Below are 13875 nucleotides of genomic sequence, written 5' to 3'. Positions count from 1 at the left end.
GCCAGGTGGGGCCCCATGCGAGCTAGGACCATGCCTTGAACCTATCATCCCCTCCAGGCCCTTTATGGGGACATCCTTACTAGTCTGATCCTGCCCAATGCTGTTTGTGCATGGAGTAGTGGCAGAAGATTGAGAACGCCTAGCATGTCAAAGTGCTCACTGAGGGAAAGAGGTGGGAAACCCAGAGCCAACTGAGGTTGGGGGGGGATCATTTCTGGACCTGTTAACCAGTGACCCAAAGAGCACAGACAGGCCCTAACAAGGCCTCACTAAGCGAGTGGGAAAGCACATAGGGCAAAATGGCGCCAACCTCTTTGTGGCTGTGGCTTTTAAGCACTTGACCAGGGGTCAGCAAACTTATCGCGCCTCGGGCCGGTGTCTCCAGTGCCACTCATGCGGAGGGCAGGGGAGCACGTGCCCATACGCATGCACACACGCTATTTCTGGCGCACTTCCAGGTTGGAGGAGCACCGGAAATAGCTTGTGCTCATGCGCACGGGCCTCCTCCAACCCAGATGTGCACCGGAAATAACGCTTGCGCATGCGCACAAGCTATTTCTGGTGCTCCTCCGACCCAGAAGTGGGCAGCCGCGCAGTGCCGGTAAGAGCAAGTGGTGGCACCGGGTGGCGGGGGTTGCTGCAGGCCGGATAAATGAGTCCCTCGGGCCTTAGTTTGGGGAGCCCTGTCCTTGACCCTCTACTACCCCATTGCATGGGATGCTACAATTTCCCACGGGATCTCATGAGGGTGCTCTAGGACTGGCTGAAGCCCTGCCTCCCCACCGGCCGAAAGTGCCCCATTCACTTTGCATGCAGAGCAGAACTTTCCAAAAGTTCGAACATGTCAGCGGGTCACAGCCTATGGAAGACCTTGAGTTTAGAGGTCAGCCCTGTGTATAAATCAGCATGTCAACCTGCATGGGAGTGAAGCTAGATGGAGGTCCTTCTTGGAAGGCAACCACCTTCAGAAATCAAGCGGTTGGCAGTAAGGGAGCAGAAGGCTTTGCGGGGGGGGGGGGGAGTTGTGCTGCTCTGTTTATATAACCCCCCCGCCCGCCCCCCCTGGGAAGTTTGTCTGGTGCATGTGCTGTTGTCTTTTAAGCATCTGGGTAAAAGAATGTAAGAGGAGCCTGCTGGATCAGGTCTCTATGGCCCATCTGGTCCACCATCCTGTTTTTACAGCGGCCAATCAGATGTCTATGAGAAACCTGCAAGAAGGACCAGAATGCAACATCACTCTTCTCACTTCCCAGCACCTGGCATTCAGAGGTATCCTGCCTCCGAGAATGGAGGTACAATGTAAACATCACAGCCAGTGGCGTAGCGTGGGGGGTGCCAGGGGTGCCGGCCGCACCGGGCGCAACATTTGGGGGGGGGCGGGTTTGGCCGGTCCCCCTCGAGGAAGCGGGAACCTCTCCAAGACGGGAGAGACCTCCTCCCGCCGCCAGCCTTCGGAAGGCTGCTCCGAAGCCTGGCGGTGGGGCGGAGAGACCTTCTCCCCGCGCCAGCCTTCGGATGGCTGTCCTGAAGACTTGTGGTGGGAGCAATGGCATCGCGTGGGGGGTGCAGGGGGGGCTGCTGCACCTGGCACAACATCTGGGGGGGCGCGGAAGAGACTCGAGTGCTAAAATCCACAGGTTAGGGGGCGCAAATTACTTGCCTTGCCCCGGGTGCTGAGAACCCACGCTACGCCACTGATCACAGCTAGTTGATTTTTAAAGTGAAATGCTTTTTAAAATGTTCTGATGGGAAAGGAAGGTTATACGTTAAATGCTGTAGGTTATACGTTAAATGTTCTGATGGGAAAGGAAGGTTATACGTTAATTGAGTCACCGAAGTTGGTTTTGAAGGCATAGTGAATTTGGGAAGTGCTTTTAATTGTTTGGGGAGGGCATCAACAGCATTTTAATTATCTAATTTAATTGTATGATGTTAAAAAATATTACTGTGAATTGCCTAGGATATATTTGCATGAAGGGCATTAAATAAAAAATAAAATGATAGTCCTCAGTATTCAAAAGATAAGGCAATCCTCTCCACATCCAACTCATTACAATTGAGGTACATTCTGGATTTTATATTATTTTTAGACTAAGTGTCATCTTTGTTAATTAAGGCGTTTTGGTGCATCATGAGTGAGGACAAGACTGGGAAAATAATTCTAAATTTCATTAATAAACAATAAAAACCTAGACATGGGGATTTTTCAGGTTTCTGGTCATTTACAAAAGAGTCTAGATAGCTCAGTTAGTTAGAGTGTGGTGCTGATAATGCCAAGGTTGCAGGTTCTATCCCTGTATGGGACAGTTGCATAGTCCTGCATTGGACTAAATGATTCTGTGGATCCCTTCCAACTCTGCAATTCTGTGATTCTATGATCACTCACAAGAGGTGCATGTGAAGTGATATGCTTGTGATATAGCCACATGCTAAGACGGTTGCATGCACAGAGTTCCATGCAGATCGGTTTAACCCACCACCAACAAAATAGGCTTTGTGCTGGTGTGTTAAACATCCCAGGTGCACACTGAGCGTTTTTTAGACACAGCCACAAAGAGTGGGGATTGTGCGAGAGGGCTCTGATCTTCTATCCGCATGCTGAAGCACTGTTGGCAAAGCCTACTGTGCAAGCCTGTACATTCTTCCTTAGAAGCCCTACCAAGTTTGGCGGGGTTTGCTCCCCAATAATGGGAGTTTAGGCTTGCAGGCTTGGGTTGCGTCTGCGTGTAATGGCTGAAGGTGCCTTGTGATTCGGCTCTGGTAGTGTGGCACATGGCTCTCAAGCATTTAACATTTCTGTGACATTGCTGTTTGCACAAGCCGTGACAGAAAGTGATCGGGAGAGGTTGTTTCCTTTTGATGTCTCACAGCAAGTCGTCCTTTCGTACTGGTGGCCGGAATCAAAAGCCCTGTGGCTCAATAAAGTGACCCTTTTGACACCCGCCTTTTGTGTGCTTCCACCCGCACCGCACCCCTCCCCAAGAGTTTGTATTTCATCAACCGTTTCCAAGGATTGTGAGTGCGCCCCACACATCTTCACTGCTGCTGGTGTGTTCAGAGCCAACAAACAAAACACAACACACCATTATTTGATTTGAATGGCTGCTGGGCTATATAATGGGGAACAGAGGAAACGGGGAGAATAAGGCCTTGCTATTCAGACAAGAAAAATCCCCAGCACCGTGTCAAAAGACTATGAAAGCACTTTCTGGCTTTTTGCCATGGTGGCCTTTAACATGATAAGAACAGGGCGACACAACCTGCCAGTCATGAACTTGCATGTAAAGAGGAGGAAATTAAAGGTGGGCTCAGTATTTTAATTCAGCGTGCAATGTCATTTCGGTGGCAATTTTTTTAAAAAAGATGCAATTTTAATTTCTCTTTAGAAAGAAAGGAGAATGCCTGGATAGGGATGTAGATAGCTTTTAACTTTTCGCCAGTTTCAGATTCTCTTTATCATTCCCAGCCTCAGTGCCCCTGCTCCAGTTTTCACCTCTTGTTACGAAGGATTATTGCCAGGTTGAAACTTGCAAGGTTAAAAAAGCATGGCAGATCAGCTTCTTCTGGTTAAAATATTTGGAGGTGATCCAGGCACCTGATGTCATTCTTAAAAAAACAAAAGTGTAGCTTGGCTCAATTCAGAGGTGGGAAACCTTCTACAGCCCCCGGGGGCCACAGGCCACCTTGGCTTTCGCTTCATGCAGACCCAAGTGAGCCTGAGCTTCCACAGCCACTGCCTGCCATGAGCAGGATTGGTTGCAACAACAGCAGATATGCTTGAGATAATATTTTATTCTCTTGTTAATTATTTGTATTTTATATTTGACTTTAGTCATGTTTTATTTTGAAATGTTTAAGGAATTTTTCTTTTCATTTTTGGTAACTTTGCTGTGTTCAATGCGCATTCCGTAGTTGTAATTCTCCTTTGTCATTTTTTTATTTGGAAATCTTTAAGAAAACGTTTTAGTTTCCTGCTAATTTTGTTGCTTTGAATGTATACTTTATGTTTGACTTTCTTCAGTAATGTTTTATTCTGGATTGTTTCATTTGGATTTTATGTTTCAATGTTTTATATACTTTGGATTTTATGTTTTAATGTATTATATACTTTGATGTTAGCCTCCCTGAGCCCAGTTTGGCCGGGGAGGGCGGGATATAAATAAAATTATTATTATTATTATTATTATTATTATTATTATTATTATTATTATTATTTTTAATTTGTTGTGATGTTATTATTATTTCCTTAAAAAATATAAAGTGGTATAGAAATGAAATGAAAAATTTTATAAATAAAAAATATATATTTCCCTTCTCCACAAGCTTCTGGGGACAACATGCAGCTGGTGGGCATGGCCAGAGGAAAAAGAAGGTGGAGTAATGACTAAATTTGTTTCTGCAAGCATTCTCACACCCCACGCTATCCTCTGTGATAGCTCAGTTGGTAGAGCATGAGACTCTCAATCCCAGGATTGTGGGTTCAATCCCCACATTGGGCAAAAGATTCCTGCATTTCAGGGGGCTGGATGATCCTCACGGTCCCTTCCAAGTCTACAATTCTATGATTCCATTATTCTTATCCAGGGAAGCAAGAGGGCTTGTCAGAGTTGAAGGACATATTCCAGCCAGGCAAAAGCACTTTTGCCTGGTGGATGGTGTGTAGCAGGGCCAGTAAAGGGTGTGGCTGGGTAGAGTCCTCAGGGCCAGATAGAGAGGTGTCCAGGGCCACATTTAGCCACCCAGGCTTGAGGTCCCCCACCCCCAGTTCTTCAGATGCTCCTGAATGTCAGCATCTTTGGTGCATTTGAACATGTGGCATTTCTGGGTGCAATTGGAACTTCCTCCACTTCAGCCTGCCCAAACTGGCCTCTCCACCGGTTGCATTTGTATTGTTGAGGCTTCCTTATCTCAGCCTCCATCATCAAGTACAGGTGGTTGCATTCAGCTTAGTGACCTGGGCTAATATTTAACCATTTAAAACAACAACAACAGGTTTCGGCTTGTTTTCCTCTTGTAGCGTTCCATCGGGTGAACAGGGATGCTTCTTCCTTTGGGACTGCTAGTTCGGCTTTTGAAATCCAAACCTGCATTAGCAGAAGATCTGGAGCAGAAGATGGTGTTCTGCAAACAGTGCTCTGTGGAATTCTTAATCTCCACCTGGACAGCCACCAGAACAGAGGTCAGTTCAATATCTCATCTGAAGGTCATCACCTTTAACAGTTGCTGGTCTCCCGTGTCCATTCCTTCACTATTGCACTATGTGCAGCATGCAGGGACCGAAAGATGGCTGCATTGCCGGAATGTCAATTTGTTTCTTGCTGTGGCCTTAAAGGCATCTTCCTTCGCATTGAAATCTACTGATTTCTGGTATGTCTTGGATACTCAAGAAGACACCCCGAGACCTCAATATACTCCTAAGATGCAGTGCACTGCCTTATATCGAGACAGACTATTTGTCCATCCAGCTTAGTGTTGCTCACTACAGGCCTTTACGGTGCTTTCCAGATAATGTGGGACTCTTCACTCCCATTATCCCCCACCAATGACTAAGACACGTTGAGACTGATGGGGTCCACAACAGTTAGAGGAAACTACATTGGTGCATTTGGGCCACCAACAGTTCTCCTAGTATCTTCAGAATGCAAAGCATACGCTCTTGTCACTGAACCAGGGGTGCCAACTTAAATAAAATAAAATACTGAGGAGGCCCAGGTAAGCCCAACATCACATAACTGATCACAAAACGCAGCGCACACGCACACTATTTGAATGGTAATGCCCATCTATTGGTGGGGGGGCTCAGTCCTCTCAAATATTTTACTGGAGGGGGGTGAAGGGACCTCAGCCCCTAGGAGTTGGCTCCTATGCACTGAGCTAAGGTTCCCCCACCCTATTCATGGCTACCAGCAGCAGCTCAAGGTACAGGTGTAGCCATCAAGTAAAACAATAGAAATAATTAACTGACCAATCACGTAGGTTCTGCCCCCCCCCCAAAGTCCTGCCCTCCCTAACAAAAATCCTGGCTACACCCATGGCTCAAGGCCTCTTCTTTCTCAGGGAAGGCTTGTGCTATCGCAATCATTGATCAATGACTACAGTACCAAATTATTATTATGCTCACCCCCCGATTTAACACCGCAGGTAGAATGTTTGTTTCACCAGTTTTCAATGGGATCAGTTTGCATACGGGACTGCCACTCGCATATTCAGATGTTGAATGAAAACATCAAACGTTGCATGTATATGTGTGAACCAACCTTCAGTTATCAAATTGGGGTATATCTCAAGGTGCCTGTGAGAAGACAGGATGAGGTGTGCATCAGGTGAACAGCCGGCTCCCATACTGCAGCACTCTTCACCCTACTGTCATTCCTTGACCAGCCTAGAGGTTGAGACTCTACGTTGAACTGTGTGAATCTTCTGCTTGCCTGGGGACTATTTCTCACACACCCATTATAAAAGCTCAGACAAGAGCTGCCCCTCACTAAAGACGGTTCCTGCTTGGCGATGGTTTGATGCTTTATTGATCAGCTTATTGTTTAACAAAAAGCCCTTGCTAATAAGTAAAGCACAAAATCTTGTCCATTGGGCTCATTGAAAAAATGTGGAGGAACCGACCAGGGCAAGTGAATATTTTTAGATGTTACTATTTCAGGTCAGAGCTTCTGCTTTGGAGGAGAAGCATAACTTGAGAGGGCTGATTTCAACACATTGGAAAGCATTGCTTGGGAGGGACACTTGGACACGACAGGAAAACATCTGCACAATTTGGGGGAGGGTGCAAAGGGCAGTCCTCCTTGATGCAGCTGTGTTTCTGAGTGAAGAGCAACTTAGGAGCCACCTTGCTATGAGATATCCTTTGGTGGCATATTTGAGACACTGTTAAAGGGGAGCAGATAATTGTTTAGTGTGTATGTGTGTGTGAGAGAGAGAGGGGGGGATGGGGTGGCGGGAATATTTTGATTTTCCAGTCACAAGTGACAAAACCTTTTGTTTTCCTGCTTTTGCAACTGATGGGAAGTGATCCCTGAGTGGCCAGCTGCTTACCTCTCACCCTTCCTCTTAAACAGCGTTTCTCAAAGTGGGTGATACCAGCCCCTGGGGGGACACTGGAATGATCCAGGGGGGCAGTAGTAATCTCCACTGCAATTGGGGGGGCATTGAATAAAAATAAGGGGGTGGAAGCATAAAGAAAGAAGAGAAGACAATTAAACAACTCAAATTTGTCTGCATCTTTCTGTTTGTGTGCTTAAAGAAGGTAGATCTCCAGGGGGCGCTGAGTATTCCCCCCCCAAAAAAAGGGGGCAGTAGGCCAAATAAGTTTGGGAATCTCTGTAAGCAAACCCTTTCCCTAGTATAATTATCAGTGGTTTTAGCAGTTTACTGCAAAATGCTGAAGAATTGCTACATGAAAGGAGGCGGCATTGCATCCATTTCAAATGCCTGAAGCCACTTGCTCACCTGTTGGTGGCCCTAAGCAGTAACTTGAAATAACATCAACAGTCCTGTTTTCCAGTGACTCCTTGGTATCCATTCTTAATAGGAAACTAAACTTATTTTGCTTTGGAGAATGTAACGACAAGATCTTAAGGCCATATCTCAGAACAGGTCAAAAGTGAGAGCGATACGGCAGTACTTTAACACTGGAATTTGAGCACAACTGCTTTGTACATAGAGCTACCTCTTATCGTACTTTTCTGTCTGGGTAAAGAGACTCTCTCTCTCTCTCTCTCACACACACACACACATGTGCATACACATAAAAAAAAAGAGAAATCATTTTGGAGGAAACCTCTGCTTTGGCAGATAGCTGCAGCGCAACTTAGTTATCAGCATGTTCGGTTGAGCTAAGCCGATTGATTTGGCTCCCAGTTGTCAGTGAGTTCAGTGCTGATGCTGGGAAATCATTCAAAAGGACAAACTGGATCCGGTTGCTTTTCCCCATCCCCACCCCCACCAAAAGGATGTCAGACCTGTTATTTCAGTTTAGTTAAAGACAGAACACAGAATCAACATCCTCCAGAGAAAATGCATTGAAATCAGTTAGCTTGTTATCTTCTCTTACTCTCCCAGGAGCACAGACATGTCTCCTGGGCATCTTGGACTCTTAGCCTAGAGCAGTTAGGACTTGCTCTCAAGATGAGAACCATTCATAGCAGTCTGCAAAAATCCTGACCCACACCGACTTCTCCATGTGGCATTGGCCTGCACACAGCTGCCCTCAGCATGTGGTGGTTGTGGCTGGAAGGGTGTTCAAATAAGTCCCTGGTTAGAACCTTCCTGTTGCTTTATATAAGCTTCAGAATGCTATTGTGTAGAGGTTAAAAAAAGGGAAGGCACTGTGGTAGTTCTGTGGTGATGGGAGGAAACCCTGAAGCATTTGCTCTATAAAAAAAAAAAAAACCAGACGTACGGTTGATTGAGTAAACATACCAGGAAGAAAAGTGGACAGCTTGACCGAAGCAGGAGGGTCAAGAGGCAACCAGGAGTCAATCTGCAAGCTGTGTGCATGTCTTTTCAAGAGCAAAGGTGGAAGGGTAAAACCAGAGTCACCCTGCTCCCCACCTCCTCCTGTTCATGGGTATGTGTTATGGGTGGCTCCAGACTATTTTGTGGTAGGGATCCAAGAGCACACCTGGAGCAGTAAAAGCCGATTAAATTATTATTATTTTTTAGAAGACATCTGAAGGCAGCCCTGTTTAGGGAAGCCTTTAATAGCTGATGAATTCTTGTATTTTAATGTTTTGTTGGAAGCCGCCCAGAGTGACTGGGGAAACCCAGCCAGATGGGTGGGGTATAAATAATACATTATTATTATTAAATTATTATTATAAAGGGCTCTGTCAACCTCATGCAACAAATCCATGTTGAAGAAGAATAAGACTTTTTGCAGTTTGAAGGGCACTGGGGAAATGCATCAAAAAGTGTGGCATGAAGATGTATGAATGCCCCACAAGCGAATGGAGGACAAATGTTTGTTGTTGTATAACTTCCCTGCAAGCTAATCAGAATGAAAGCTCAATAAAGAGAGGATACAAGCTCAGCTATACATACCATATTTTTCGCTCTATAAGACACACCAGACCACAAGATGCACCTAGTTTTTGGAGGAGGAAAAAAAATAAAAAATATTCTGAATCTCAGAAGCCAGAGCAGCAAGAGGGATCACTGCGCAGTGAAAGCAGCAACCCCTCTTGCTGTTCTGGCTTCTGGGATAGCTGCGCAGCCTGCATTCGCTCCATAAGACGCACACACATTTTCCCTTACTTTTTAGGAGGGAAAAAGTGAGTCTTATAGAGCAAAAAATACAGTAAGTGTTGTGCAAATGAGTTAGGAAGGATGCTCAATAAACATGTCATCTGGAGGAGCCCCCTGCCTTTATCCCATTCCTTCTTTAAAGAGTAGGGGGAAGATGTACCTTTGGTATTCAGCCATTTAAAAATTCACATAATAAATACATACCATGTACATTTCAGTGTCACAATGGGTAGAGCAGAGGTTCCTTGCATGAGCCAAGGGAGTGGCTTGATTTTGAGAGCTCTGCATTTCTGCACGTAGGAACGAATTGGCCCTAGACAAAAAGTGCCAGAGAGCTCTTGAAAGCAATTAAGGGTGTGCTAGGCATACTTTGAAAAGATATTTAACAGGCATTCATGCCAAACACCAGGGCTATTTTTATAGGTAGCAGGCTTTGTTTGTGTGTGTGGTTTTTTTTTTTTTACAGGTAACTTTGAAATGAAGGTGTGCCTCAAGTCAACCGCAACCTAAGTGAGGCCTCATTGCAGTGGCTGAGCTGTCTTCGAAAACAATGCCACCCTTTAAGGTGTTGTGAACTTGGAGCTCGTCAAATTCTTCTGGTGAGGACAGAGAAAGGTAATGAGTGTTTCCCAAAGGCAGAAAAGATTACACATACAACTTGGAGACTATAGGAGAATGAGTCTATGGGGCTTGTGGAGAACTAAAAGCAACTGCAAAAGATATCCTTAGGCCTATTGAGTGGCAGGGTACATTAACCTAGGACCTTGGTTGGGTTTATGAATATACATAAGGCTGTCTTCTAAAGAGACAAACCAAGCTTTCCTAGCTTAATGAAAAGGTCTCTGACTCCATGTTGTCTTGTTTTGAAACCCATTTTCAGTTGTTTCTGTACTGTCTTTAAAAACTATTTTAGCTGGGGGTCTTTAGCTTCTTTCAAGGGGTTTAAGCTAACCAGAAGTGCCCAGGAGCAAACCTGAGTCTATATGCAAGGTATGTGCACCTACCCATACCCTCCAACATTTTTCCAATGAAAATAGGGATGTCCCGTTCCATAATAATAATTTTACTATTTATACCCTGCCCATCTGACTGGATTGTCCCAGTCACTCTGGGTGGCTTCCAACATATATAACAATCATAATAAAACATTAAACAACTTCCCTGTACAGGGCTGTCTTCAGACGACTCGGGAGTTGGATAACTTCATAACCTCCAACATTTCTCCTTAAAAAAAGTGGATGTCCTAAGCTAAGGAAAAGCGAGACATTCCAGGATGAAATCAGAAACCGGAATAACTTCTGTAAATCAAGGACTGTCCCTGGAAAACAGGGACACTTGGAGGGTCTGCATACCTTGAAGCCTCATTGTGCTGATTCCCACTAGCACAAGTATTTAGTTGAGTCCAGCCCTCTGTGTGAACTCGTTGTGAAAAAGTTTAGAATTGTGGCATCAGTAATCTGCCCCCCCCATTAAAAAATATATAACTTATTAATTTGGGAACTCTCTTATTCCATACAATAGTGCTTTGTTAATAAAAACTTTCCATCACTTTGATATATTCTGTTTCCGGTGTAAAAAACCTTTCCTAGTTTGGATGTCTTAAAACCTTTCCTAGTTTGTATTAAAACAATTATGGGTGGAAAACATGTATAGCAGCAAAGAAAAGAAAACAAAACAAAAAACACCCTCCACACACACACGCCCAACCACACCACATTTAGAAATATCTGAACTTTTTATAGGCTTCTGAAGGCAATTCTCAAAACCAAAAGGAAACAGGCAAGGGCACATTCTGCCTTGGGGCTCTCTTCCCTACCCCCTTCTTAGCAGTGCAGAGGTATCTGTGCTGATATTTTCCCATACATTCACTCCTTGATCAGATTGACCTGAAGTGAAAGGGACCCGGCTTCCTATTTCAGGCTCCAGGTACCAACAGTGTGCATTTAATACATCACAATGCACTGTTTTATTGTTGTACATTTGGTTGATTTATCAGAAAGCAAAGGCCACAATTCAGCACAGTGTACTGTGGGTTTTCAAGTGAGAGATGTTGTTCATTCCTAGGCACACTTTCTTATAAATAAATCCCACTGTGTTCAGTGGCGCTCGTTCTCAGGTAAGTATGGTTAGGATTGCAGCCTTGGGCTTAAACTTACATACATGTGTATGTGTGTTAGGATCAGGATTCTGCCTTTCCACCCAGGAGCTCAAAGCAGCATCCTCATAACAACCTGGTTAGTTGGGTAAGTACTTACCTTAATTAAAGAAGAAAAACACACACGGCTGCACTAAAGGACTGGTGGAAATCTCACCTCTTTCATCCACACAGTGGGCATAGGTTTAGGCCAGAGATAGGGAACCTGTGGCTGTCCAGATGTTGTTGGAATCCACCTCCCATCAACCCCAGCCAGCAGCGGATGAGGGGAACTGGATTCCAATAACATCTGGAGGACCACAGTTTCCTTACCCCTGCCTGAGACAAAGGCACTCTTTGTTTGAGAATCTCATCTCTAGTGTGAGGATAGTAGTGGTAACATAAATGAACACATATTGAATCCTACCCGCTTTGCTCCAAGGTCTGAGGGACGGATTTTTCTGCTCCTAGCTTTGCCGATTGCCTTTTAAGTGAAAATGCCGTGTATAGATCCTTCAATCTTGTTGCCTTCAAAGCATATTTACTGCCACTAACTACAGGACCTCCCCTCAATTTGTTGTTACTGAGTTTTCATTAGTTTTACTACAATAATTTATGTGGAACACTCTATTAATGAAAAGGTAGAAAGGTCTGATAATATATTTTATTTTCCATTTTAATTGATTTGTTGTGTTTTAGATTGTGGTGATCTGCTCTGAGATCACTTCTGATGAGGGTGGGACATCGGTCTCTAGATAAATAATGATGATGATGATACAAGTAATGACAAATAATTATCATTACTGTATTAATGTGAAGAGATTATATTCTTAGCATTATTCAGGTGGTCACTGCATGAGTTTTTGCCAAAATTTGTTTGGAATTTATCTTGCAGTGTGGGTGATGGGAGAATATTGCTGCTTTAATCACAAGGCAGTTGTTTGGCAGTAAGCAGCTGTTTAACAGCAAATCACTCTGGCAGCCAAACAGCTGATCAACAGTGACAGCAGCACCAGCACCATTTATTCCTCAGGCTGAAGGAAAGTTCAAACCTAAGACTGGAGCAATGCTTGTGCAGTCGGGGACCATAGGCAGGCATCTTGCCGCCCTAGATTCAAAGGAACTGCTCTGCTCCTGCTTAAACATGTTATTGGTTCCAATACTCTGAGTAATATTAGGTTTCATTTTTAAAGTTTCCTACCTGGACGCAGGTGGCGCTGTGGGTTAAACCACAGAGCCTAGGACTTGCTGATCAGAAAGTCGGCAGTTCAAATCCCCGTGACGGGGTAAGCTCCCGTTGCTCAGTTCCTGCTTCTGCCAACCTAGCAGTTCGAAAGTGCGTCAAAGTGCAAGTAGATAAATAGGTACTGCTCTGGAAGGAAGGTAAATGGTGTTTCCGTGCACTGCTCTGGTTCGCCAGAAGTGGCTTAGTCATGCTGACCACATGACCCGGAAGCTGTACGCTGGCTCCCTTGGCCAGTAAAGCGAGATGAGCGCCGCAACCCCAGAGTTGGTCACAACTGGACCTAGTGGTCAGGGGTCCCTTTACCTTTTACCCGGATGTAAAGCCTGTCATGTCCATACTCCTGTTTTCTTCTAATTTCAGTTCCCGAATCTGCTGACAACACTCAGGTTCCAACAAAATACATAGTCACCATGTGCTTATTTGCAAAATGGTCCCTAGCTGCCAGCTAGAGCAGTGACTACTTAAAAAAAAAAAGTTCAATTCCAGACATTCGGAAAGGGATGTATAAAATGCATATGCTTTACTTAAATGTGTGGCTTCTGTTCATTATCAGTTCTGACTGATTGTTGCCTGTCACTACAGACATCTGACTGTTTCATGAAATGATGGTTAGTTAATGAATGTAAAAATAAGCACCAAATATGGGTGACAGAGAACAAAACAGCAAGGATGGGAAGAAGCACAAAAAATCCTGCCTGGGCAGCCCTGCCCTCATTGTGGAGATATGCAGTGTCACTTTAAATGTTCAGCATTAGGCAGAAGCTGAATCCAGACATGCCAGAGAGGCAGTGTGGTGTAGTGGTTAGAGTGTTGGATTAAGACCTGGGAGACCAGGGCTCAGCCTTGAAGTTCACTGGGTGACCTTAGGCCAGCCATTGGTGGGATAAAGATGCAATAAATAAATAAATAAATAAATAAAAGTCACTGCTGCCACAACTTTCGAGGTGGGGATAGTGGTTAAGTGCAACATAGTATATCTAGCAGATTTATCCATTTCTTCAAATATATACCTTTAAAGGAACCTTTCTCACTCTGTTGGTTTCAATTCTGGCTGTTAAATCTCTACGTTACTTCATTCCACAAGTGAGGGGCTACAACTGAAAAGGCCATCCTGGTGGTGCCATATCCTGAAGAATTCCCTCTGGTGGTAACCAGGGTGCCATGAACTGGGAGGAGGAAGATCCCAGCAAGGGGTGTCGCTGGGATTGGGACACACTGGGGCATGTTGGGAATGCGG

At 44.7% G+C, this 13875-nt stretch overlaps 1 long non-coding RNA gene across 3 annotated transcripts in view; it reads left to right on the top strand.

Annotated features, from left to right (window-relative positions):
• The window catches only part of LOC309535580, a 54004-nt gene that overhangs the window by 26919 nt on the left and 13210 nt on the right, over window positions 1-13875 (top strand). The window contains exons 2-3 of one of the 3 annotated variants that reach the window (XR_014221297.1): window positions 5018-5179; window positions 9725-9857. This is a non-coding gene — a long non-coding RNA (uncharacterized lncRNA). Of the gene's footprint in view, window positions 1-5017; window positions 5180-9724; window positions 9874-13875 lie in introns of all 3 variants that reach the window. The other 2 variants (XR_014221298.1, XR_014221296.1) reach the window with 2 other exon arrangements.

This window comes from Podarcis vaucheri (genome assembly GCF_965113315.1).
Source record: "Podarcis vaucheri genome assembly, chromosome: 6".
In the NCBI taxonomy this organism is placed as follows: Eukaryota; Metazoa; Chordata; class Lepidosauria; order Squamata; family Lacertidae; genus Podarcis; species Podarcis vaucheri.
The sequence above is the reverse complement of the archived record's forward strand: the minus strand, read 5'-3'. Positions and strand labels throughout refer to the sequence as shown.